General features: G+C 41.1%; 1 protein-coding gene across 3 annotated transcripts in view; it reads left to right on the top strand.

The window, feature by feature from the left end:
* The window catches only part of LOC131231886 (serine/threonine-protein phosphatase PP1 isozyme 3-like), a 57645-nt gene that overhangs the window by 13480 nt on the left and 19175 nt on the right, over positions 1 to 24990 (top strand). The window lies entirely within an intron of this gene.

Genomic DNA, 24990 nt, shown 5'->3' with positions numbered 1-24990 from the left:
GGTGAGAAATATGTCTTCAAGCTTTCAAAAATGATAGAGGGGGAGAGTAGGGACCTAGATAATGTTAGATGCATTAAGAGTGGTGACAAGAGGTACTAGTCAAGGATAATGAGATTAATGAAAGGTGGAGAAGCTATTTTGAAAACTTATCAGATGACACACTTTGAGAGCATAGAGATGGAAGGAATCATTGACTCAAAGAACATGGAGTTGATAGATACTTTCGTAGGATTATGATATCTAAAGTGAAAGAAGCTTTGAGAAGATGAAAACAGAAAGGGCCCTTGGATATGATGTTATACTAATAGAGGTTTGGAAATGTATGTAAGATACTAGGTTATTTTGGTTAACAAAGTTCCAACAAGATTGTTAGATTGAAGAAATGCCAGATGAATGGAGGAAAAGTACCGTGGTACCTACTTATAAGAATAAGGGAGACATATAGAGCTGTCCTAACTGTCGTGGGATTAAACTCGTATTATGAAACTTTGGGAAAGAGTAATTGAACAAAGACGAAGGCATGGGACGAATGTATCAGGAAATTAGTTTGGTTTCGTGCCAAGGAGGTCTAGCACTGAAGCTATTTTCCTACTTAAACAATTGATGGAGACATGTGGTGAGAGAAGATCTCCACATGATCTTTATTGACGTAAAGAGCTTATAATAGGATCCCTAGGGAGCTAATTTGGTGGTTATTGAGAGAGAAGTTTCAAGAGAATATATTGACATGATTAAGGATAAATATGAGGGAGCACTGGTGTAGTAACAAATGTGAGGACCTCTAGTGGAGAGATAGGTAAGTTCTCAATTACTGTAGGCTTGCACCAATGGTCGGCACCGAGTCTGTACCTTTTCCCATTGTTATAGACGAGTTAACAAGGCATTTGTAGGAGGAGATCCCATGCTGTATATTGTTTGTAGATGATATAGTTTTGATTGACAAGATGAGGGAGGGCGTAAACACAAAGTTAGATTATGGAGAGTTGCTTTAGAATCTAAAGAATTTAGAATTAGTTAGACTAAATTAGAGCATATGGAGTGCAATTTTACTAACAATAGGAGTGGGAACGGGAATTAGTAAAGGTCACTGACCAAGAAGTTTCCCAAAATGACCACTTTTGATATCTTGGGTCAATAATCCATGAGAGTGGGGAGGTTGAGAAGGATGTAGCCCATAGAATTCAAGTAGGGTGGAAGAAATTGAGATGTTCCTTTGGAGTTTTATGTGATTATCGTGTGCCACTCAAATTGAAAGGGAAATTTTATAGGATGGCTGTAAGAACATCCATGCTTTATGGGACAAAATGTTGGGTAGTTAAGGAACAACATGCCCATAGGATGAGTGTAGTTGAAATGAGGATGTTGGGATGGATGAGTGGCAAGACAAGGAAGATAGAATTAGAAATGAATGAATTCGATGGAATTTAGTAGCAGCACCAATAGGTAATAAGATGAGGGAAAGTAGGCTTAGATGGTTTAATCATGTGCAACGGAGACCAAAAACTGCGAAGGTTAGGAGTACGTACAAGTTGAAGGCTCTAAAGGGAAAGGGGAAGGCCCAGAAGGATATGGGTGGAGGTAGTAACTAAAGGCTTGAAAGGCGTATGGTCAAACTGAAGTTATGGCCTTTGATAGAGTGGAATGGTGGGGAAGGATTCATTTAGCGTCTTAGATGATTATGATGATGACTACTTCAGCCTCACTATTGCTTGTTACACAGGGATAATTTGAAAACAGTTAGGGTTTAGGGCATGCAATACTAAACAAGCTTGCTAAGCATAATTGACCAGAAGATTTTGATAACAAATACATCTGGAAACCACTTGTGGTTGAAGAGTGACCAACTTAATGTAGTAAGATGGCTAATCATTTTTAGCATGGGTAGTACCCTCTTGGGAATCCGTGGGAGGCTCGGTATAGTGGGTTTGAACTTTGAGATAAATAGAGGGAGTAAAAGATGATTAGGATGGGGGTTTAGGGTCAAAGATCATTAGGATGGGTTTTATGCTCTTCATTTGTTTGTTTAATAGGGGGGTTTCCATTTTCCAGATGGGTGGCAATCATGGTGGAGATTTAGTGTTGTATTAATAGCATACACTGAAAATTTAGTTCATCCTTCATTGTTTTGGTCCTAGATTGTTCAATGGTGTGGAAAAAATGGGCAACTCATTGCCCTTCTTATTATGATTCAGTTCTAGTTAGTGAGATTTGAATTGGCAGCTGCAAATGATTATTTAGCATGGTTCAAGTTTGTTGTGATTTTACGAGGCTTGATTAAGGGAAATGGCCAGTGGAGTCCAGCTATGAAATACAGGTTATGTCCCTGACTCTCTGCTGACTGAAATCGACTCGTATCACCAAAATCAATACGACTTGTCCAGAACAAGGCGAGTCTGGAAACCGATGGCTGAAAACATTACTATGTTTTAAAACTAAAAAAAAAAACAGAAAAATAAAAAAGTAATACACATTTAAGGCCAAATTCATTTCGGTTCAGCAAATTTAAATCCAAATTCACTCAAATTTAGTCAATAAACACATGGAATCACACAAAATTTGCACAACACAGGTTATCGTAACCTACACAGATGGATTTGGTTTATTCTTGAGCTCTAACAAAACTGACTAGTCAGTAGGCTAAATACCACATGGAATTGCATGTTGGCTTGAACCTGTTGATTTTTTTTTTTTTTTTTTGGGTTGAAAGTGACAGGTTTTATTAAAATAAGAGAGAAGCTACAAAAGTAGGTGAGCACATACAAACACCTTCGCCTTTAGAGGCCCCATGCTGCCATCGCATGTGAATTCCTCCATATTGGTAATTGACGTAGGATCCATGAAGCTCATAGGGTCCTCAATACTGATAATTCCCATACATTTTCCATCAAAGGAGGACACACCTAAAATATGTAGATATTTGTGTATGATGAGCATATTTGTATTGACACTATACTGATATTAAATCACCAATAGCCTCATGTTTTTCATTTCGGAAAATGTGATTTGAAATAAGGGTCATTTGCCACCCAACACGCTATTTTTACCACTCAAAATTATATATATATATATATATATATATATATATATATATATATATTTGCTTGGTGTTGTTTAAGTTGCGAATTAAATGTTATTTACATTATTGAGGTTTGTACTTTGATTTATACAATAGAACATGGGGATACTATTTGTCAATTGGTATTAGTTAAAAAAAATTGCCATGATACCATGCATTGCACCGGCAATGCAATAAGCTACTGTAGCATGTTATAGTAACACTATTGCAGGGTTTTAAGCAGTGTTCGGAATATCGATACTATCGGCTGATATTATCGGTATCACGGTCTAACGATACGAAACCCTTCGGAAGAGACTAGGAGAGTATAAAAATTTACAGAATACTTTGTATCGATCGATATATCGATTAATATCGCCAAATATCGTTCGATATCGTTAAATATCGTTCGGTTTTGCTGAATATCGTTCGGTACTATCACTTTTATTGGGAATTTATTTGTTTTTTCGAGAAATTTGGCTGCACAACACTTGCCCGTTCATGGGGCAAATTTGTCGATAAAAGGGCTTGGATGTCGGGACATCGTCATTATCGGAAAAAATTGGAAATTTTTTTTAAAAGAGAAACTTTCAACAGGTGGATTTCGGTACTTGTAGAAGAGATCACCCTGACGGAAGTTGCATGTGGTGGGCCATTCGAATCGAAGCATTGTTCGTGGGTTAGTGCAAACAAAATCTCTGATTTGGGAGAGAAATCCGAATATTTGGATGAAATTCAGAGAAATCATTGTCGAAATCTGGAGAAATCCTCGCCGAAATTCGAAGATATGATAGATTTGGGAGAGATTTTAGGGTTCTGGAAGGCCGGAACTCTCTATGCTTTGAAAAAAAGGGCGTCCTAGCCATTTTCATGGGTATCGGGTTGGTTGGTGTACCGCACACCACCGAGTTGACTGGTGTGTTGACATCACCAAGTTCTGTGGGTCCCATCATGAGGTATGTGTTATATCCAAACTGTTCGTCCATTTAGTGAGCTTGTTGTAAGGCTTGAGCCGAAAAATAAGATAGATCCAAAGATCAAGTGGACCACACCACAAATAGATGTGGGAGATTGAACATCTACCATTAAAACCCTTTTGGGGGTCACAAAATTTTTGGATCAATATGATATTTGTTTTTCCTCTTCATCCAGGTCTGTGTGACCTAATGAATAGATTGGATGGAAAATAAACGTTATGGTGGGCCCTACGAATGTTTTAACAGTGAGAATCACTCTTCACTATTATTTGTGGTGTGGTCCACTTGAGCTTTGGATATGACTCATTTTTGGCTCATGATCTAAAATGATCTCTCCAAATGGATGAACGGTGTGGATATAATAAATACATTATTGTGGGGCCCATGTAAATTTGCACCGTTCATACGACTCGAGCTCGAGGAGCATCAACGCTTGTCTTCGCAGTGTGGTGGGAAGCGGATTGCGTAGTGAGTAGGGTACTGAGTAAACTTTGCGGGGCCCATTGTAATTCATGTATTTTATCCACTCCTTCCATCCATTATTTTACTAGATAATTTTATGGTTTTAGCCCAAAAAAATGAAGCATATCCAAAGCTCAAGTGGACCACACCATAGAAAACAGTGCGAATTGAACGTCTACCGTCGAAAAATCCTTGGGGGCCAAAGAAGTTTTGTATCAAGCTGATATTTGTTCTCTTCCTTGATCCATATCTTTGTGATCTTATGAACAGGTTGGACGAAATATAAACATCACTATAGGCCCTAGGAAGGTTTCAACGGCGGAAATCACTATTCCTACTGTTTCCTGCGGTATGGTCCATTTGAGCTTTGGATGTGTTTCAAATTTGTGCTTAACTCCTAAAATAAGCTGGAAAAATGGATGGACGACGTGGATAAACCACGTACATTCACGGTGGGCCCAACAGAGTTTACTCAGTATGATAAGAGCGTATTTTAGTGTGGTGCAGGGAGCGGATTAAGTGAGACCTCGACCTCACCCAAGACCGTATGACCCCTATCGTGGGACCCAACTTGACGCGTGTATTATATATCCACTTCGTCAATCCGTTTTTTTAGATATTCTTATAGCATGATCCCAAGAATTAAGAAGATCCAATCATTAGGTGGACTATACTCAATGAAACAATGGTGGTTGAACATGGTACCCTTAAAAACTTCTTAGGGTGCACCTTACTTTTCCCTATATTTTATTTGGCATCCAATATGTTGATAACTTCACATAAGTTTGAATGAAGAGAAAAAACAATTATTAGCTTGATCCAAAACTTTTGTGGCCCACTAATGGTCAATCACCACTGTTTCCTATGGTATGGTCCACCTGATTATTTCCACTTCATTTTTTGGATAATGTCCTAAAATGATAAGGAAAAACGGATGGATGGGGTGGATACTGAATATAGTTTTCTTAGTTCAATCGGACAACGCATAGCTTAGGACCCAATACAAAGGAAACCTATTATGTGCACTTCTTTTTTTAGATTTTATGATTTAAAAGTGTGTATTAAGGTCTTTTTTAATAATCCTTGAAGTTTCATTGAAAAATTCAACCATTTTCCCAATGTTTCCCAAAATGTGCAATAAATTACGCGATACTAATGATATATCCCGTGTGATAACCAATACGTATTTGTATCCCTAGGGTGTGATACATTGCGCGATACCGATATTTTGAACATTGGTTTTAAATATTGACGATATCGGCCGATATATCCCACGATATATCTTGTATCCCACCTATACGATACGAAATGCACAAGTAGTGGGATATATCCTACATGTTCGATCCACAGAGCATTTTCAATTGTTGATCTTTTTTTTTTCCCCTTGTAAATCATCTTAAATCAGTGTCAAATTGTTCCAAATCATGAAAAATCATGGATTGGGAGCTTCGATTTTGAGATTTGGAGGAGATGGGCTGAGTTGCGGAAAATTGAAAAAAAAATAAAAATTCCCAATTTCTCGCAAATCGATTGCAATCCGTGTCCAATCATAAAATCAAACATGTATGTATCCTAATCTAGTAATTCTTCTTTTGCTTTTGAATGTATTGTTTGTGTTTCCACACACGTCTTCTTACATTTATAAATTATAGGAATAAACTTTGAATATACTTGCATCAATTCAGTTAGGCAACGCATGGATTAGGATCCCATACAAAGAAAACCTATTATGTGCACTTGTTTTTTTCTTTTTTTCTTTTTTTGTAATGTTTTGATTTATAGATATGTATTGATGTCTTTTTTAACAATCACTGAAGTTTCATTGAAACATTCGACCAATTTTCCAATGTTTCCCCATGTTTCCAACAACAACAATACATTACGCGATACAATTGACATATCCCATGTGATAACCGATACGTATTTGTATCCCAAGCGTGCGATACGTAATGCGATACTGATATTTCAAACATTGCACTATAGTACTACTATAGCATGATAATGCTACGATAACAATATGTTAATCTTAGCTTGGTTAGCAAGTTCCCTTAACGAAATAAGTATCACTGTTGGTTTGATTTGTTGCACAGCAAATTGAATTCATTGTTGGCTGGGCTTGTTTTTCAAGTTATTGGAGTCCTAGGTTTATGCATGTTTTCTTTTATCAGTAGTTGAATCATGAGTGTGATTAGGATTGTTTCCAACTTGAAATTGTTTGGTTTGGCTAGTGGAGAGACAAATGAGATCTCAATTACTGTAGGCTTGTATTAGGGGTCAACAATGAGCTCATTCCTTTTTTCCATTGGTTGTGGACGAGTTAATGAGGCATTTGTAGGAAGAGATCCTGTGGTGTATGTTGTTTGCAGATGGCATAGTTTTGATTGACAAGATGGAGGAGGGTTTACACAAGCTATATTTATGGAGGGATGCTTTAGAATCTAAAGGATTTAAAATTAGTCAGACTACAACGAGGAGTTAGTTAATATTGTTGACCAAGAAGTTTACCTAAATGGCCACTTTTGCTACCTTGGGTCAACAATTCATGAGAGTAGACATGTTGAGAAGGATGGTGCCCATATAATTCAAACTGAGTGGAAGAAATGGAGTTATGCCTCTAGAGTTTTATTTGATTGTCACGTAAATTGAAAGGGAAGTTTTATAAGTAGCTATAAGACCTGGCATGCTTTATGTGACAAAATGTTAGGCAGTTAGGGAACAACATGTTCATATGACGATGAGTGGCAAAAATGAGAATGTTGAGATGGATGAATGACAAGATGAGGAAGGATGGACTTAGAAATGAATGCATTAGAGGGAAGTAGCACCAATAGGTATAAGATGAGGGAAAATAGACTTGGATGGTTCGGTCATGCGTGATAGAGACCAAGAATCGTGGTGGTTAGGAGTGAGTTGGTCTAGGTTGAAGGCTTTAAAAGGGCATGGGGAAGGCCCAAAAGGACGTGGATAGAGCTGTACATCGAGCCGAGTCTAGCCGAGCTCTCCCAAGATCAGCTTAGCTCGACCCAACTCTAACCCTAGCTCGAGTTTAGCTCGGCTCAGCCTTCGAGCTTAACACGCTATCTCGCCTCGGCCCAATGGTTCGAGTTGAGTTGAGCTTGGATCAAGTCGAGGCGAGTCAAGCTGAGTTGTCTTTAGTAATAACTAAAAGCTTAAAAACAAAATATGAACGATACATGTAATTTAAAGAATAATAAATCCAAAAGTGTAATCCATTCAACACCAATATTTTAGAAACATATGTTTAATCCAACGATTCTTGGCAAACGAGTGCAAATGGTGAGCAAGACATGCGCATCATTTGCGCGGGCGAAAATTTCACAAATTACACACACACACGTGTGTATTATAGAGCGAGCCGAGTTGAGGTCCGAGTTGAGCTGAGCCAAGCCAAGCTACCTGCTGCTCGACCTCGATTTATTTTTTAATGAGTTGAGTCAAACAGGCCTCGGCCTGTCCTGAATCCCCCTTTCGGGCCAAGGTGATCCGAGCTAAACCAAGTTGAGCTGCGAGCTTTTCGAGCTAGCTCGGCTCGTGTACAACTCTAGACGTGGATGGAGGTAAGGGTGGCAATGGGTTGGGTAGGTTGCTCAACTGAGCTTTGGGCCGAACTTGGACTTGCTAGATTGGCCCGTGGGTCAGCCTTAGCTCTCACGTGCATGGCCTGAGCAATTTTCGGGTCGGGTTTGGGTTTAAGTCATTTAAGCCTGACCCAGCTTGGTTCAACCCGGCCCGACAAGACTTGACCTTATGTTCACGTGTTATATTTCACAAATATGTCATTTCAATCTTAGGTTAGGCAACTTATTGACGTAGGATACATGTGTGGATGTCACGTTTCACAGGAGATTATTCAAAGGACAATTCCAAGCACACAGGTTATGGGCCAAGCCCACTAAACAATAATTTCAGCAGAATAGTTCACCAAACAGTAATTTCAGCAAGCAAAAATGCATGTCATTTCATTAGAAATCATCCCCACGTGCACACATTCATTTAAAGATTAAATCGCAGGATGTCAAGGTTGTTAGAACAACCCCTTAGCACAGAATATCAACAAAATACTCATGGGCAGATTCATACACACATAGAATTTATCATACTCATTCACCACATAAACTATGTTTAGGGGAGATGAAGATCACGTGGGATATGGGGTGGGATAAATGATAAATCTCTAATTTGGGAATTGAGGGTTGTGGGAGGAAATTGGGAGAGGGTCTAGGGTGAGGGTGTCCCGTATCCGTTACGATACGGGCGTGTCGGCCGATACGTATCGGTAACGGCCGTGGCCGTTACGCGATACGGGGCCGTAACGGTCACCCCCCCTATTTTGTAGCCGTAACGGGTCAAGGCATAACGGTTAGAAAACGTTCATTTTTTAAAAAAACTTTTTAATGTCCATTTTTTCACCTTTTTTTTTAAAAAAAAAAACTTTTTTCTTCAAAACTCTTCCTAAATCATTCTATTGCTATTTTCGACCAATCTTAGCTTGATATTTCAGATAAAAACAACTTATATTAAGGATTTTCTTGATTCGAAGGATTATGTGTGTTAATTATACTGGAAGATATTAATGTCCATGTTACAGATTGTTGATGTCATTTTATATTTTTTTAATAATTTTTTTCTATTTACGCACTATTTTTGGCTATTTTTTTTTTAAAATTTGAAAAATTATTTTTTATTGAATGTTTTGCTGTTTTAATGGTAGAATATGATGTGTTAATCATAGTAGAACATGTTAATCATAAATTATGAAAAATAATTACAAACACCCACACACCTACACTTGTAAGATATTTTCATATTACATTCATTCTAATATATCTATCATTGATAGTAGATAGTTAGAAAATTAAATATATGAGTTTTGCAGTCAAATCTAGGTTATCTGGTTCATTAATTCATCAGACAGTCCGATACAACTCACCAAAAAGTGGACCGTTACATCACCATAAATATGTTCCAATTTATAAACGAATGCATATTTGGAGTGCTAAGAATATTCCCGATTTAATCCAAATTTTTTCATATTTTTTTGGCAAAATTTTTTTTTGCACCATTACGGGCCATTACGCCCACGTATCGCTGTTACGCCCCCTATCCGTATCGGTATCGGAGGGTACCGTTACGCCAACCGATACTGATATGGGATACCTTGTGTAGGGTAGGTTTTATGTGGGAGGCAGGGACATAGGGTGTCGAGGTTTGGGCATAATGGATTGAAGGATTTAAGCTAGATAGGATCAAAGAGGTGTTTTTAAAGGAGTATAAGGAGAAGGAAAGACCATACCTTGTAGAAGATAAACACGTGAGCGAGTCGCACGTCCAAAAAAAGATGAAATCTCACCACCTTGCTCCAAGTCTCATGGAGGGTTCTTCCAAGTTGCATGAAAGAAAGAAAGGCTTCTCTTTAGAAAACAAATGTGTACTCTTCCTTACTGTAGGGTTGGACGTTTCCCCCCCTTAAATAGAGTTTTTACATTAAAAGTAAAATGACCAACATGCCCCTTTTAAAATCTAGCAAATTAGGGGCCCACTAAGAAATTCAAACCAACCAAAATGCGTAGAAAAATAAGAAAACATAAATGGACACTAAAAACTGAATAAGGACTTGATCACATGGTGGGCTAGCATGTGATCGGACGCGATCCAACGGTCAGATCTCAACCAAAACTCTCAAAAACTATCCTAGCACTCCAAATAATGCAGCTCATGTGCATCCTCCCAGTTTGGGGCCTTCATGATGCACACCCTATGTACATGGAGTCTTCAAAGTGGCCCACGGGCCAGGCCCAAGTAGTGATCACCCAAATAAAGTGTAGGCTGGGTTGGGCCAGGGCCTAGGGCTCTCCTACGGCGACGTTGGTACACTCTGATGTCCGCATCAGCTCTCCCCGGCTGAGAAAGTCTCGCCGCTGGTGAGACAAAACTCCTATAATGCTCTAGTAGATCGGGGTCAAGCCGCTGTAGCTTTGCCTCTATAATCCACGTGCAGTTTGATGTAGGTCAATCCTTCCACTTGACGAGAAACTTCTGGAATCCACCGTGGCGGGTAAACACTATGTGCTCATCCAGAATGTCCTCGATCTGCTCTCTCATGTGTACAGATGGTATGCGGGGTGGGGTGTAGGCTGAGAGGAAGGCTCAGGTATAGGCCATGGGTCAGGGGACTGATCAGTGGGAGGCTCAAGGTGTGGATCATGAGGTGGGCCTCTAAATGGCAGGAGATCTTCCACGTTGAATGTAGAGCTGATATTCAATGTAGGTGGAAGCTCGAGAACATACTCATTGGGACCCATACGGTTTAAAATTTTATATGGCATGTAATTTCTTAGCGGCACCAGGTGGTATCCGCTTTGGCCTAATACAGACCATGACCTCATCACCCACTTGAAATTCCTTGAATCGACGGTGCATGTCTGCTTGTAGTTTATAATTTATGTTACTTGAATTAATCCTTTGTCTAATCTCCCTGTGTAAATCATGCATGTAATGTGCAAAGGACTCAGCAGACTTAGAAGGATGATGTGACACAGACATGGGAATCAATTCTATAGGTCTCCTAGGCTTATAACTAAGAACAATCTCAAACGGACTCTTACCCGTAGACCTATTTATTGAACTATTATATGCGAACACTGTAGTTGGCAAGATTGCATCTCAAGTCCTAATATGATCACCAACCAGACATCTCAACAAGTCGCCTAGGCTCCTATTCAGCACCTCGGTCTGGCCATTAATCTGAGGATGGTATGCTGAAGAAAACTGCGGACGAGTTCCCATAATATGCCACAGTGTCTTCCAAAAATAGCTCACAAACTTGACATCCCGGTCAGACACTATGGTTTTTGGCAAACCATGCAATCGAACAACCTCAACAAAGAAGATCCGAGCAATGTGTGAGGCGTCCAACGTCTTGGAGCACGCAATGAAATGGGCCATTTTGGAAAAACGGTCCACCACGACAAATATGGAATCGTGCTTCTTGATAGTCTTGGGAAGGCCCAACACGAAATCCATACTAAGATCATCCCAAGGGGCATATGGCACAGGCAAAGGAGTATACAATCCCGTGTTATGTTTCTTTTGCTTTGCTAGCTGACATGTACGACATTGCCCTACAATTCTAGCCACATCTCACTTGAGACTTGGCCAGTAAAATCGGTCCTCAACAAGGGTTATCGTTTTATCCCTTCCAAAATGACCAGCTACACCACCTACATGTAGCTCCCATATTAGGAAATCCCGTAGGGATGTGCGAGGAATGCAGAGCCGATCTCCACAAAACAGCTAATAATCATGAATGACAAACTCACCGTCTTTGCTTGTGGGATCCTCTAGAACTGACACATATCTCTCTCCAAAGTTCGAGCACTTAGGATATTCGTCTTTTAACTGCTCAAAACCCGTAACCTCTACTCTCAGAGAATGGAGAGTCACAACCGTACGACTAAGGGCATTTGTGGGTTTGTTCTCAACTCCGGCCTTGTGCTTGAGAACAAACGAGTACTCTTGAAGAAATTCGACCTATTTGGCATGCTTAGGGTTCAACTTCTTCTGAGAGCCTAAATATCGCAAGACCTTGTGGTCAGAGAACAAGATGAACTCATGCGGGAGTAAATAGTGGCGTCAATGCCTCAATGACTGCACCACCGCATAAAATTCCTTGTCATAGGTGGAGTATTTCTGTTTTGCTTAATTCAGTTTCTTACTGAAATAGGCAACTGGGTGTCCCTCCTTAGTACTCTCCCCATTCCCACACCTGAGGCGTTACACGCCACTTCAAAGACTTTAGAAAAATCTGGAAGTCGCATTACAGGGGCCTCAACCATCTTGCCCTTTATGTCTTTAAAGGCCTTAGAGGCTGCACTGGTCCACTGGAACTCCCCTTTTTTGATGCAATTGGTAATGAGAGCCATAATGGAACTAAAGCCTTTAATGAACCAACGATAAAAGGTAGCTAAGCCGTGAAAACTATGCACCTCATGAATGTTCCGTGGTTTTGGCCAACTTACTATGCCCTGGGCCTTTTTAGGATCCGCATGCATACCCTTGGACGACACTATGAACCCTAAAAAGATAACTCGATCTGACATAAAAGCGCACTTCTTCAGGTTCGCATATAATTGCTCCGTCCTAAGGATCTCACAGACCTGTCTCAAATGGTGGAGATGTTGTTCCTTAGTGGTACTACAAATGAGAATATCGTCAAAATAAACCACCAGGAACTTGCCCATGAAGGGCCTCAACACCTGGGTCATCACTCACATAAAAGTACTTGGGGCATTAGTCAAGCTAAAGGGCATGACCAACCATTCGTACAACCCATCCTTTGTTAGAGCTGGGCATGTCTGACTCGATCCGGTGGATCCAACCCGATCCGAACCGAACTGACGGCCTGGATCGGTGCGGATCGAGTTGGAGCATTTAGATCCGAATGTTTTTTGGATCGAGTTCGAATCGTGGTCAATTCGGACCAATCCGATCCGAATGGATCCGATCTGATCCGATTCGATCCGGAGTGGATAAACCACATGCATTCACGGTGGACCCCAACAGAGTTTACTCAGTACGATAAAAAAGCCCCACAAATTGGATGGTTTGATTTGAGTAAAGGTATGAGACTCGTACAATTTTTGAGTGCTGATGTATCAACCATGTCCATCTGTGCCAGAGTATCACATCATTTCCAAGTTGTAAAACTGGCTGACTGAGCACGAATTATATTATTATATCCAAATAAATCACTTCACCACCAACAATAACAAACAAACAATGAGGAAAGATGGTGCAAAACATTGCACATGACTTTCACATGCAACCCAGACATGCACATATCTGGGACATCTAGCATAAGGTGGGTCCCACCATGAAGGTCCCTGAGTAAAAAACTGGCAGAATTTCTCATCAAGTAGGCCCCACGTGTGCATTGAATCCGACTGTAGGCTGGTCTGATCTAAACCACCATTTGTTTTTGTACGGTGTGGATACTTGACTGTGATCTTGTTAGTTGCTTGGCTGTCCACACACATGCGCCACGTGACATCCTTCTTGGGTGTGAGGAGTGCAGGCACTGCATATGGACTCAAACTCTCTTGAATGAACCCTTTTCTTAACAACTCATCGACTTGCCTCTTCAACTCGGCATGCTCGGTCGGGTTCATTCGGTAGTGAGGAAGGTTCGGGAGAGTAGACCCAGGGACTAAGTCAATGACATGTTGGATGTCCCCTATGGGTGGAAGTTCATCTTGTAAGTCCTCAGGAAATATATCATTAAACTCCTCTAGAACTGGACTCGCCTTAGACGGGATCTCTGCCCTAACCTCTGGTGTAACCTCTCTTGCTACTAGGGCATACACCTCCAAACTCTGTAGCCGCTTTCTCAAATTCTTTCGCATTAATAATGTGAAGAGGCTTAGTTTGGGATTTCCTCACTTCTTTTCCATCACTCTTCTTGATGTCTCCCCTTTTTGCCTGGGTGTTCTTGGGAGGCAGAGGCTTCAGAATAATCTTTCTGCCTTCGTGTAAGAATGTACACGCATTTGAACGACCATATATCGTGACATCCTTATCAAAGAGCCAAGGCCGACCCAAGATGATGTGTCCCACATCCATGGGCAAAACATCACAACACAGTGTCTTTATAGGATCCAAACTCTAAAGGCACCAGACAACACTGGGACACTGGCATGGAAGAGTCGTCAACCCAAGAGACTTTATAGGGTTGAGGGTGAGGAGTGGGCTTCAGGCCCAAACGATCTAAGGTGCTAGCGGAGACCACATTTGCACAACTTCCACTGTCGACAATGACTTTGCAATTCTTTTCCCCACTTTTGGCGTAAGTATGGAAAATAGTATAACGACGCCAGTCATCCTGGTCCTTAGCCTGAGTTAGGATACTCTGACTATAGCAAGTGGGATAGTCTCCTCATTGTCTTCATCACAAGCACCCACATCAGGGCGATACTCTTCTTCTTCATAGTCGCCCTGGTTATTATGATCTTCCCCTTAATCTTCAATTAGGAGGGCCTTTCTTCACACCTTTTGGGGACACTCACATGCGAAATGACCCGTTTTGCCGCACTGGTAGCATTCTGTAGGCTCACCTCCTCTTGAGCTAGATCCCTCAATGGCCTTACCCTTGAAATTTCTAGGATTGGGTCAACTAGAGGAGGATGGTTTGGACTGAGTCCCATAATTAGGTCTCATACCCTGAGATGGAGCCCTAGAACTGGGATCTTGATAGTCCATACATCGAGAATGCTGGAGTGCTACATACCGCTCTAACTCAGGCACCAACTGGTAGGCATGATCCAAGGTGCCAACATTGCGAGTGAGCAGCTCGTGCTGAAGATCAGGTCGGAGCCCCATCCTAAATCTAGAGAGTGTCACAATGGGGTCCTCTTGGATGTTACACCGCAACATATGCTCATCAAATTTAGCAATATAATCTGTGGCTGACATGTTCCCCTGGCGAAGGGACTGCTACTGATCCAGGAGCTTCTGTTGCTATGACAGGAGAAGATACTTCTCCCTCAAGGCCTCTTTCATCTCGGCCCATAGTGTGATGGGAGGTTGCCTAGACCTCTCAAGTCGGCGCTCATAGTTTAGCCAAAAAGACTTAGCTTGACTGACAAGCTTCATCTTGGCGAACCGCACTTAACGATCGTCGGGCATGTCATGCCACTCGAAAAAGTGGTCCATGTCTGCCAACCAGTTGACAAAGACTTTGGGGTCCAGCTGACCATCAAAGCTCGGTGCGTCGACTTTTACACCTCTCATGACACGGTCTTCAACATCATGTCGGTCATGGTACTCAAACCGGGGTGGTTGACGACGTACCCCTGCACAGCCAACTATTGGGCCATGCCCCCTCACATAATCCTTAACAGGCTCTCTCTGAGGGGTAGGACGTGCTATGGGAGCCCTAGCTGGCTCTACTGGGGGTGTGGGACCCCTCCTAGCACCATACTCCAATATCTCAGCCTGAGGCTCATGCTCGTCACCAGGATCCTCAAGGTCAGCAAGGCGCTGCTTATTGGATTCTGTCGCTTTGTGCTGCTCCTCAACGGCTGTTTCATGACGATCTAGCCTAGACGTGATGGCTTGTAGTTGTGCTAGGATCTGTTGAGATAACAGGTCGGGATCACGACTATTACTTGCGGTTGCCATACCGTGACACACCTAAGACAACTTTAATTTAAGGACTTACTCAAAAGGAAGAAACTAATTCTAGGACTGACACGAAAACTGATTCGATGGGGCACGGGGTGTACCCAATGTAACCTTAGACTCTAGTTCAGATTTACTATCCTAATGGTGTGGCCTAAACACTATATGAGATGCAATCTCAACCTATATGCATGCACACAAAAGACCCTAACATTATATGAGACTCACAAATATTCTATGCTAAACTTGGCTTTGATACCAAAAATGATGTAGGATACATGTGTGGATGTCACGTTATACAGGAGATTATTCAAAGGACAATTCCAAGCACATAGGTTATGGGCCAAGCCCACTAAACAATAATTTCAGCAGAACAGTTCACCAAATAGTAATATCAGCAAGCAAAAATGCATGTCATTTCATTAGAAATCATCCTCACATGCACACATTCATATAAAGGGTAAATTGGAGGATGTCAAGGTTGTTAGAACAATCCCTTAGCACAGAATATCAACAAAGTACTCATGGGCTGATTCATACACACATAGAATTTACCATACTAATTCACCACATAAACTATGTTTAGGGGAGATGAAGGTCACGTGGGATATGGGGTGGGATAAATCTGTAATTTGGGAATTGAGGGTTGTGGGAGGAAATTGGGAGAGGGTCTAGGGTAGGTTTTATGTGGGAGGCAGGGACATAGGGTGTCGAGGTTTTGAGCGTAATGGATTGAAGGATTTAGGCTAGATAGGATCAAAGAAGTGTTTTTAAAGGAGTAGAAGGAGAAGGAAAGACCATACCTTGCAAAAGATAAACACGTGAGCGAGTCGCATGCCCCCAAAAAGATGGAATCTCACCACCTTGCTCCAAGTCTCATGGAGGGTTCTTCCAAGTCGCATGGAAGAAAGAAATGCTTCTCTTTAGAAAACAAACGTGTACTCTTCCTTACCGTAGGGTTGGACGTTTCCCTCCCTTAAATAGAGTTTTTACATTAAAAGTAAAATGACCAACATGCCCCTTTTAAAATCTAGCAAATTAGGGGCCCACTAAGAAATCCAAACCAACCAAAATGTGTAGAAAATAGCAAAACATAAATGGATGCTAAAAACTGAAAAAGGACTTGATCACATGGTGGGCCAGCATGTGATCGGACGCGATCCAACGGTCGGATCTAAACCAAAACTCTCAAAAACTATCCTGACACTCCAAATAATGCAGCCCATGTGCATCCTCCCAGTTTGGGGCCTTCATGATGCACACCCTATGCACATGGGGTCTTCAAAGTGGCCCACGGGTCAGGCCCAAGTAGTGATCACCCAAATAAAGTGTGGGCTAGGTTGGGCCAGGGCCTGGGGCTCTCCTACGGCGACGCTGGTATACTCTGATGTCCGCATCAATCTTGAATGTAACAGTTGGTTCATTCCTCCAAAATGTTTATTTCTTTGTGCATCTTTGGCCCACTTGATCAACATGTAGATAAAGAAAATTTAAGTGAGAAATAAATATGTTATCAATTTTCAGGTCCTGACGGGTCAGGTTGCCTTGGGCTCGGGCCCAACCAAAATTTTTCAATCTCAGGATGGGTCTGTTGTGCTAGGCCCATGCTAGGCTCAGGCCTTGGGTCTCAAGTGCTAGGCCAGGCTAGCCCATTGCCACCCCTAGATGGAGGTAGTAAGAAAAGACTTGACCTATGGTCTAACGGAAGGTACGACCCTTGATAGAGTGGAATGGCAGAACATGATTCATGTAGTTGACCCCAATTAATTGAGAATTGGGATAAGGCTTAGATGATGATGATGATGCTAATTTATGGTGATATGGATATTATTGCAATGTGTTGGCGATAAGGATGTGTTATAGATACCCAACGAGGTTTGGACGAATGGTCTTCACCATAGGTTTGCTCCCTATAGGTGAGGGTTCAATTCTTCTCCTTGGCTTTACCCGATACACGTGGTTGTGAGCGAGCTGAAACTTCGGCGGAGCACTGCACTCAGACCAGAGCTCGGATCGACGTCAGATTTGGTGGTTTTGCAGTCAAGCCTGGCCGACCAAGGCCTAGGAATCTGTTTCTGGATTTCGTCCCCCACCACACGTGCGGCCAGCCTCAGGCGCACGTGCGCCCGCACTACAGATTTGGTGATACCCACGTTTGAGGTCGATTTTTGAGAAGATAGTAGTATTGGCCATCATATCTAGCATGTCATGAAGACGTGGTATAGGAAACCGATACTTGATTGTGATTTTGTTGATGGCCCTACTATCAACACACATTCTCCATGTGCCATCCTTCGTAGGTGTAAGAAGGGCGGGCACGACACACGGACTCATGCTCTCTCGAATGAAACCTTTCTCTAGAAGTTCATCACTCTGCCTCTTCAACTCAGCGTGCTCCTTCGGGTTCATTCTGTAATGTGGGAGGTTTGGAGTCCATCCTAGATTATATTATCCCTAATTGTACTACCTGAATGGCCTCAGTGGATAACTCTATGCTAGTCTCTGGTACACTCTCCTTAGCCACAAGGGCGTATATCATCGAGTCCGCATCCGTCTCTCGCTCAAAGTCTTTGACATTCAAAATATGGAGTGGTTTGGACTTGGACTTCGACTCCACTTCTTTTGGGCCGCTCACACCACTCTGTGTGGTGAACTCTTTTCTAGTTGTATTCTTGGGTGGCAGAGGATTTAGCTTGACCTTCTTGCCCTCAAACTAGAATGTACATACATTTGAATGACCAAATATGGTAACATCCCTGTCATAGAGCCACGGCCTACCCAGAATGATATGACCCACATCCATAGGAACAACATCATACCAAATTGTGTCTTTATAAGAAAAACCTAAAATATGAAATCAATCCGACGAGTGAGCCACGATCATGAGATCCCATGATGGGCTTTTCTTGACCATCGGGCCCACTTTTTTCGAACCAAAACTTCTCTTCTAACTAGGAGACTCTCCTTGGACGTCGTCATCGAGCCAGATCGATGGTGGGGTCCTCCTTCTGCGTACGTACGTGCGTAGGGGTGGTGGTGTGCGGGCGTGCGTGTGCATGATGTCCTCATCAGCGTGTATCTGCAAGGATTAGTCTCACTTCAAAAAAGAGGTGGGGACACCTTGTGTCTTGAAAAAAAAGGATGTGTTATAGATGCATAGTATTGACCGATTCAATTATCAAGTGACACAATGTCGATATTTGACCCAAAAAAAAAAATAAAAATCTAGAAAATTTAAAAAGGCTTTATTGCCCATTTTTTCAGGGACTGTGTTTCTTTGCTTATTTTAACCAAGGGCCTATTTGTTTCACCAATTATCACGACAATGTAAGGGAAATGTGCATTGATTATAAATTACTTTCCCTATCTCCTGACAACATTTGCATTTGACTGCCAATTCCCATGTTTGGTTTATCAGCAGTAAAATCTTAATAATGACATTTTTGCATTACTTTAATGTCAAATTATCACAAAAATACACTAATGTCGTTGTTTGGATTCGAGATTTTCATGTTAATGCCATAAAAAAGTGCAACGATTACAAATTCCTTTAGGTGTATCATGAGTACATTTGCATTTGACCGATGATTCCCTAATTTGGTTTGGCTGTGGTAAAATCATAATGATGACAAATTTCCTTTATGTTACTGGGGTAATTGGTGAAACAAACATGCCCCAAGGTTACTTGGATCGTGACACGGGGACAAGTATGCAATATGCTACTTCCTCCAATGTGTGGTATGCTAGGGATCGGATTATGTGTGTTGCTCTAGCACATGCACAACGTATGCTCAATATAGTTTTATATGCTAAATGATGAATATAAATATTTCCTGTGTGCATAATATTATAAATATGCGTGTTGTTACATAAATCAAGTCTGAATCTCCAAACAATCTAATATATGCTAGGAGTATAGAACCATAATCTCGGATCGGTAAAATCAAAGTATCCTAAAACGGTTATGTAATGGAACAACGGTTATGGGAAAATTGACTTGTAACAGTCTTGCAACAGCCGTAATGGCCTGTTATGGGGCCGAAATAGGTTTTTTTTTTTTTTTTTTTTTTTCCCGAAAAAAAAAGCCTTACGGCTTGAATTGTAATTGTAACGGCAGTGGCTGCTATTGCCACAGTTACTTTTATGGGATACATTGGTAAAAATAGCAAGTTGGATTGCAAATTTCCCATAATTTGGATAGCGGGATTTGGAATGGAAAACGTACGGGGTTGGTGATTCAGGTAACGTTGGTTTTAACAAATCAACTCGAGTTGTTTCCCATCAAAACACGAATTTGGTGGAGAAATCATTATTTGGGAGCAGATTTGGGTTGAAACCTAAAGGTGAGAATAGTTCATTTAAATTTATTCCGTTGAATAGGTTAGCATGGAAACAAGTAGAAATCCATGTATATATGCGTGAGTTTCATGCATTTATGTGGATTTCAATTAAGAAATTTCTATTTTGAAGGTGAAAAACAACAAAACTTGGGGAAATCTGTTTTCATCCCTTTAAAATCATTATGTTGGAAGAAATATATGTTGAGTGCTTGTGTTTTATTGCATGTATTGTATATTTGTATGACATTCGGATGACATGAACTCATTTTGGATATAATTGCACTACTTATGGCTGACAAGATGGTTTTGCTTCCTAAAAGATGGAAAACTATTATGCATTCTCTTTTTGTTTTTTTTTTTTTTTTGTAATTTCTAAGTCTACAATCATGTCTTTAATATCTCTTGATTTTTCATTGAAAAATTTCACAATTTTCCTTGTGTTTCGCTTAGACTAATACACGTGTTATTTCATGTCCTTAATATCTCTTGAATTTTCATTGAAACATTTCACAATTTTCCTTATGTTTTGCTTAGACTGTGATACATGTGTTATGTCCCAATGTTTCCCATGATATTTCAGTCCCAAAATTGAAAACATTATTACTGAGGGATCAAAGCACCTTGTGGAAGAATTGGTCTGAAAATTCTAATGAGGTTTCTGAAGGAAGTATAATGATCCAAGATGGTGAATGTGAAGAATCCAATATTGGATTTGTTAATGATTCCACTGATGGATCGACTCTTGAATACACCTATGGATCTGCTGATGGGTTAATTGGAGAACCTATGTGCAAAGTTGCCAAAGCGTCCTTTTCATTCAGCCATGCTCTCACCTTGCACAAGAGTCAGGACCTTGATCAAGTGCAAGAGACAGTCACCAGCTACAGTCCAACGTTCAAAACCAATGCATCCACTATACAAAAGAAGCTGAAGCCCTCTTGGAGGATGCAAATGGGGAAGAAGCATACGTGGAATTGTCATGCCCTACATTTTCAACTGGCAAAAGAGGTTCATAGCAGACATGTTGGCTTCCATCATTAAATCCAACCAAAGTCTGCAAAGGAGTGAGACAAAGGCGGATTGTTGTGATGGATTGGTGCCAACTTTAAACATGATGATGGAATCTTTACCTCCCATGGAGAATGATGCATTGCATCACTAACGCAATCAACCATAGCAGCGCGCTCCAATAATGGTATAATGCCACTATAATTGTGTGCTAAAGTAATGGTGCAATAATGCTATTATAGTGTGCTACAGTAACTCTACAGCAACAATACAATAATCTAAGCTAGGTTAGCATGTTTCCTTGATTAAATAAATTTCTTGGTTGGTTTGACTTGGTACATAAGTTCCTTAAGTTTTAGTTGGTTTGGTTTGTTATACAAGTTATTGAAGTCCTTAGTAGTTTATTTTCTTTTATTAATAGTTGAGTGTGATTAGGATCGCTATGTACTAGGCTTATAAATAGACATGAAGCGATAAAGTATTGTTATTCTTTTGGATTATTCTTAAACCTGGAAATTCTTTTCTTGTGAGTGGATTCTCACCTTCTCTTCTTTTTCTATCAAGTGGGTTCTCACTCTCTTACTCTCTCTCTCTAATTCCCGTACTTGTTTGATGATTCATGCGGCTAGTTTTGCTCATGCATATTATATAATACTATGCATGCGGGATCTATAGTAATATGTATCATTTTATATATAATTATTGTATTAATGCATACCAGTGTTTTAAATAGCGGTAGCGTGTTGCGTAGCGTTCAACCCTCCGTAGCGTGTAGCGAAATAGCGTAGCGTGTAGCGTAAGCTACACAATACTTCTATTTTTAAATTTAAAAATATATATATGTGTGATAAATATTAAATAGTAAGAAAAAAGCAAAATATATAAATGTCACATTCTTCAAAAAGACATACACCACAGTGGACCCCACGTATGTGGGCCATGCCATACACACACAACAGTGGACCCCACGCATGTGGGCCATGCCATACACACACCACAATGGTCCCCACGCATGTGGGCCATGCCATACACACACCATAGTGGACCCGCACATGTGGGCCATGCCATACACACACAACAGTGGACCCCACGCATGTGGGCCATGCCATACACACACCACAATGGTCCCCACGCATGTGGGCCATGCCATACACACACCACAGTGGACCCCACGCATGTGGGCCATGGCCGCGCATGTGGGTCATGGCATAAAACACCACAGAGGACCCCCACACGTGGGCCGTGGCATAGAACACTACAGTGGACCCCACGCATGTGTCCCACGTGATAGTTGGATGAGTCAAATCCATGCCATAGACACCACAACCCCCATAAAAAGAAAAAAATCTGAAAAAAAAATGAAAAAATAACACAACATTTCAATACAAATAAAAATAAAACTCATTAACAATGATTAAAGGGCTAAAACATACCTTGAATAGAGATTTAATCAACTAAAAATTGATTTTTGGGAGTTACGTGTCCGCGCGGCTGCGAAAAGAGGGATACGCGATTTCTCACTTGTTTGGGCTTCAATGCTTCTGAAATTCCAGCAAGATGATGCTCTTGTAATTCCGATTGAACTCCAAAAATCGGATTTGAGAAAGGGCTCTTCGAAATCTTGGAATCAAAGCTTCAAAAATGAGGAACCTGCGGCTGCTGCGGCACCGCAATAGGGCTGTTCGAAAGCCCTAATACGATTGTTTTAAGTTTTAAAAAAAGTCTTATAATATGAGTCTAACACCACCTACTCAAAAGGAAAGATGGCCAGTCACCACCATTTAAAAACAAGTTTTTAACTAAAATGACTTTTATTTTAAAATTCTTACGGTAGTCTTGAGGCGTACGCTATATACGCTACACGCTACTTATGTGTAGCGTACGCTGCAGCCCCGGTAGCGCACGCTACTGCGTATTTACGCTATTCCGCACGCTACGTAGCGTTTTTTGTACGCTAGGGAAGTGTGCACATGCACTTACACTAAAAGGACACACAATAAATACAATACACTAGCATTCTTTATATGTACTTGGGTGTTCCACATGATCCTGGCCCTAGCATACCAAGTATTCGAGGAAGTATCATACTGTGAACCTATTCCTGTACTGCATAATGGACCAACCTGCGATCTAGGTAACCTTGCAATATACAATACTGATACAAGAACTAATGCAGGGGCATTTTCACACTGGGCTTGAGTGGGGTCGCCTGTGGGATGCAGGGGCACACTCGGGGTGGGCAGCCTGTGTGAGGCTGAGATGCGGGCCCCACCCGTGTGACTTGGGTGGCTCGTGTGAGGTGGTACCCATGTGATTTGGGGCCTACAAGGGGGGTTCCGTGTGAGGTGGTACCCATGTGATTTGGGCCCACGAGGGGGATTCGGCCGAGGTCCTAACCCATGAGATGTGGGGCCTGGGCTATGAGATAAAGGGATTGATTCGCCATTCTCTAACAGTTTGAGCTTTCAGAGCAAGTGGTTAATTGTCCTGCATCAAGAACTGGATGCTCTAAGGGTAGGATGTGTTTTAACTGGATCCTGTGGTATTGGTTGATTATTTCAGGCTTCAATAAATATATAGTTTTTAATAATATGTTAATAAAAGAATAAATACTAGAAGTGTATGCTCAACAGTCTGCTTGTAGAGGATGTGTTTTAACTGCATACAAGAACCATGAACTCTTGCTTCACTATTTTCAAACTGTAACAAATTTCTTATAAAATGTTCTTAAAAGAATAAATTGAATGAAATGTTGTAAATTGTCTTACCGGAAGGAACATATGGCATGTGTGCATAGAAGAAACCCAAATCAATGTTGATTCTTTTTGATGCTGCCCTTTGTACACCAAGAAGCACTATATTATATTCAAGTGTGGCTTTGAAGATGCCAATTGTCACCTTGGGCCCCTCTCCATTCAGTGCTTCCCTCTCTCCCACCCACCCCATTTAATCTCCCCCCTCTCTCTATAAATATAGTTTTGTAAGTGGAGAAAAGGCACCAATGTATTTTTCCCCTTTTGTGATATCTCTTGATCATCCTTGAGAGTGAGTGAATCCCCAAGCCATTTTTAGTGTATTGTCACTACCATTTTCAATTAAAGCAATCAATCTTCCTTTTTCTTTCTCTACGTCTTGCTTGTGTCCATTATTTTCCCTTTTGTGTGTGTTGGATGGACATCATTTGGTATCGGAGCTGCACCACTTTTGGTAGCCAACCACTAAAAATGTGGGGCCTAGATCTCCACAGACCATGGGTTTTCCTTTTGGTTTTTTTGCAGGAAGAGACCTGGAGAATGAAATGTATTTTGTTTCAGTACGGCTCCATAAGAAAGGTCTTTGGAGTTTTTTTCGAAAGTAAAGCCTGTGGAATCCTTGGCCCTGCGTTATCAATAGTGGCAGGCTACCAAAAGGACTTGAAATTTATTTATTTATTTTTTTTGTTTCTTGTACACGGACAGGCCCTTGGAAGATACCATCTGTTTTATGAAATGCTGCATGCTGATGGCCTAACAACAATAATTTTCTTGGTAAAACTAAAATAGAATTGCATGGGTGAATATCAAAATTTTAAAAATAATATGAATACCATCCTATGAATGGTATACTCCCTTTGCAATGTGGGTCATCAGGAATTCGAGGTGTGTTGAGAAGTGACAGGAAATATTGTTGTGGCCATCTCTAGGTTATGTGGTGAAGTTGGATTTCTTGAACCACAAGCAATTGCTCTCTGCAAGGGTTTGAAAATATTTGCAGACTACTTTTCCAGGTCTTTGATGGTCGAAGGAAGCGCTCAAAATGTATGCAAATGGATGTCTTTCATGGATCTGGGGCTGTGGAAAGTAGCTTTTATTACTTTTGGGATTATATCTCTTGCTCACAGTCTAGTTGTAACCGCCTCTTGGTTTCTGTGGGATGCAACAGATTGCTGATAACTTGTGAAGGAGGGAGTGAC

Source organism: Magnolia sinica, chromosome 17, assembly GCF_029962835.1.
Source record: "Magnolia sinica isolate HGM2019 chromosome 17, MsV1, whole genome shotgun sequence".
Lineage (NCBI taxonomy): Eukaryota > Viridiplantae > Streptophyta > Magnoliopsida > Magnoliales > Magnoliaceae > Magnolia > Magnolia sinica.
This window is presented reverse-complemented; position numbering and strand designations above follow the sequence as displayed.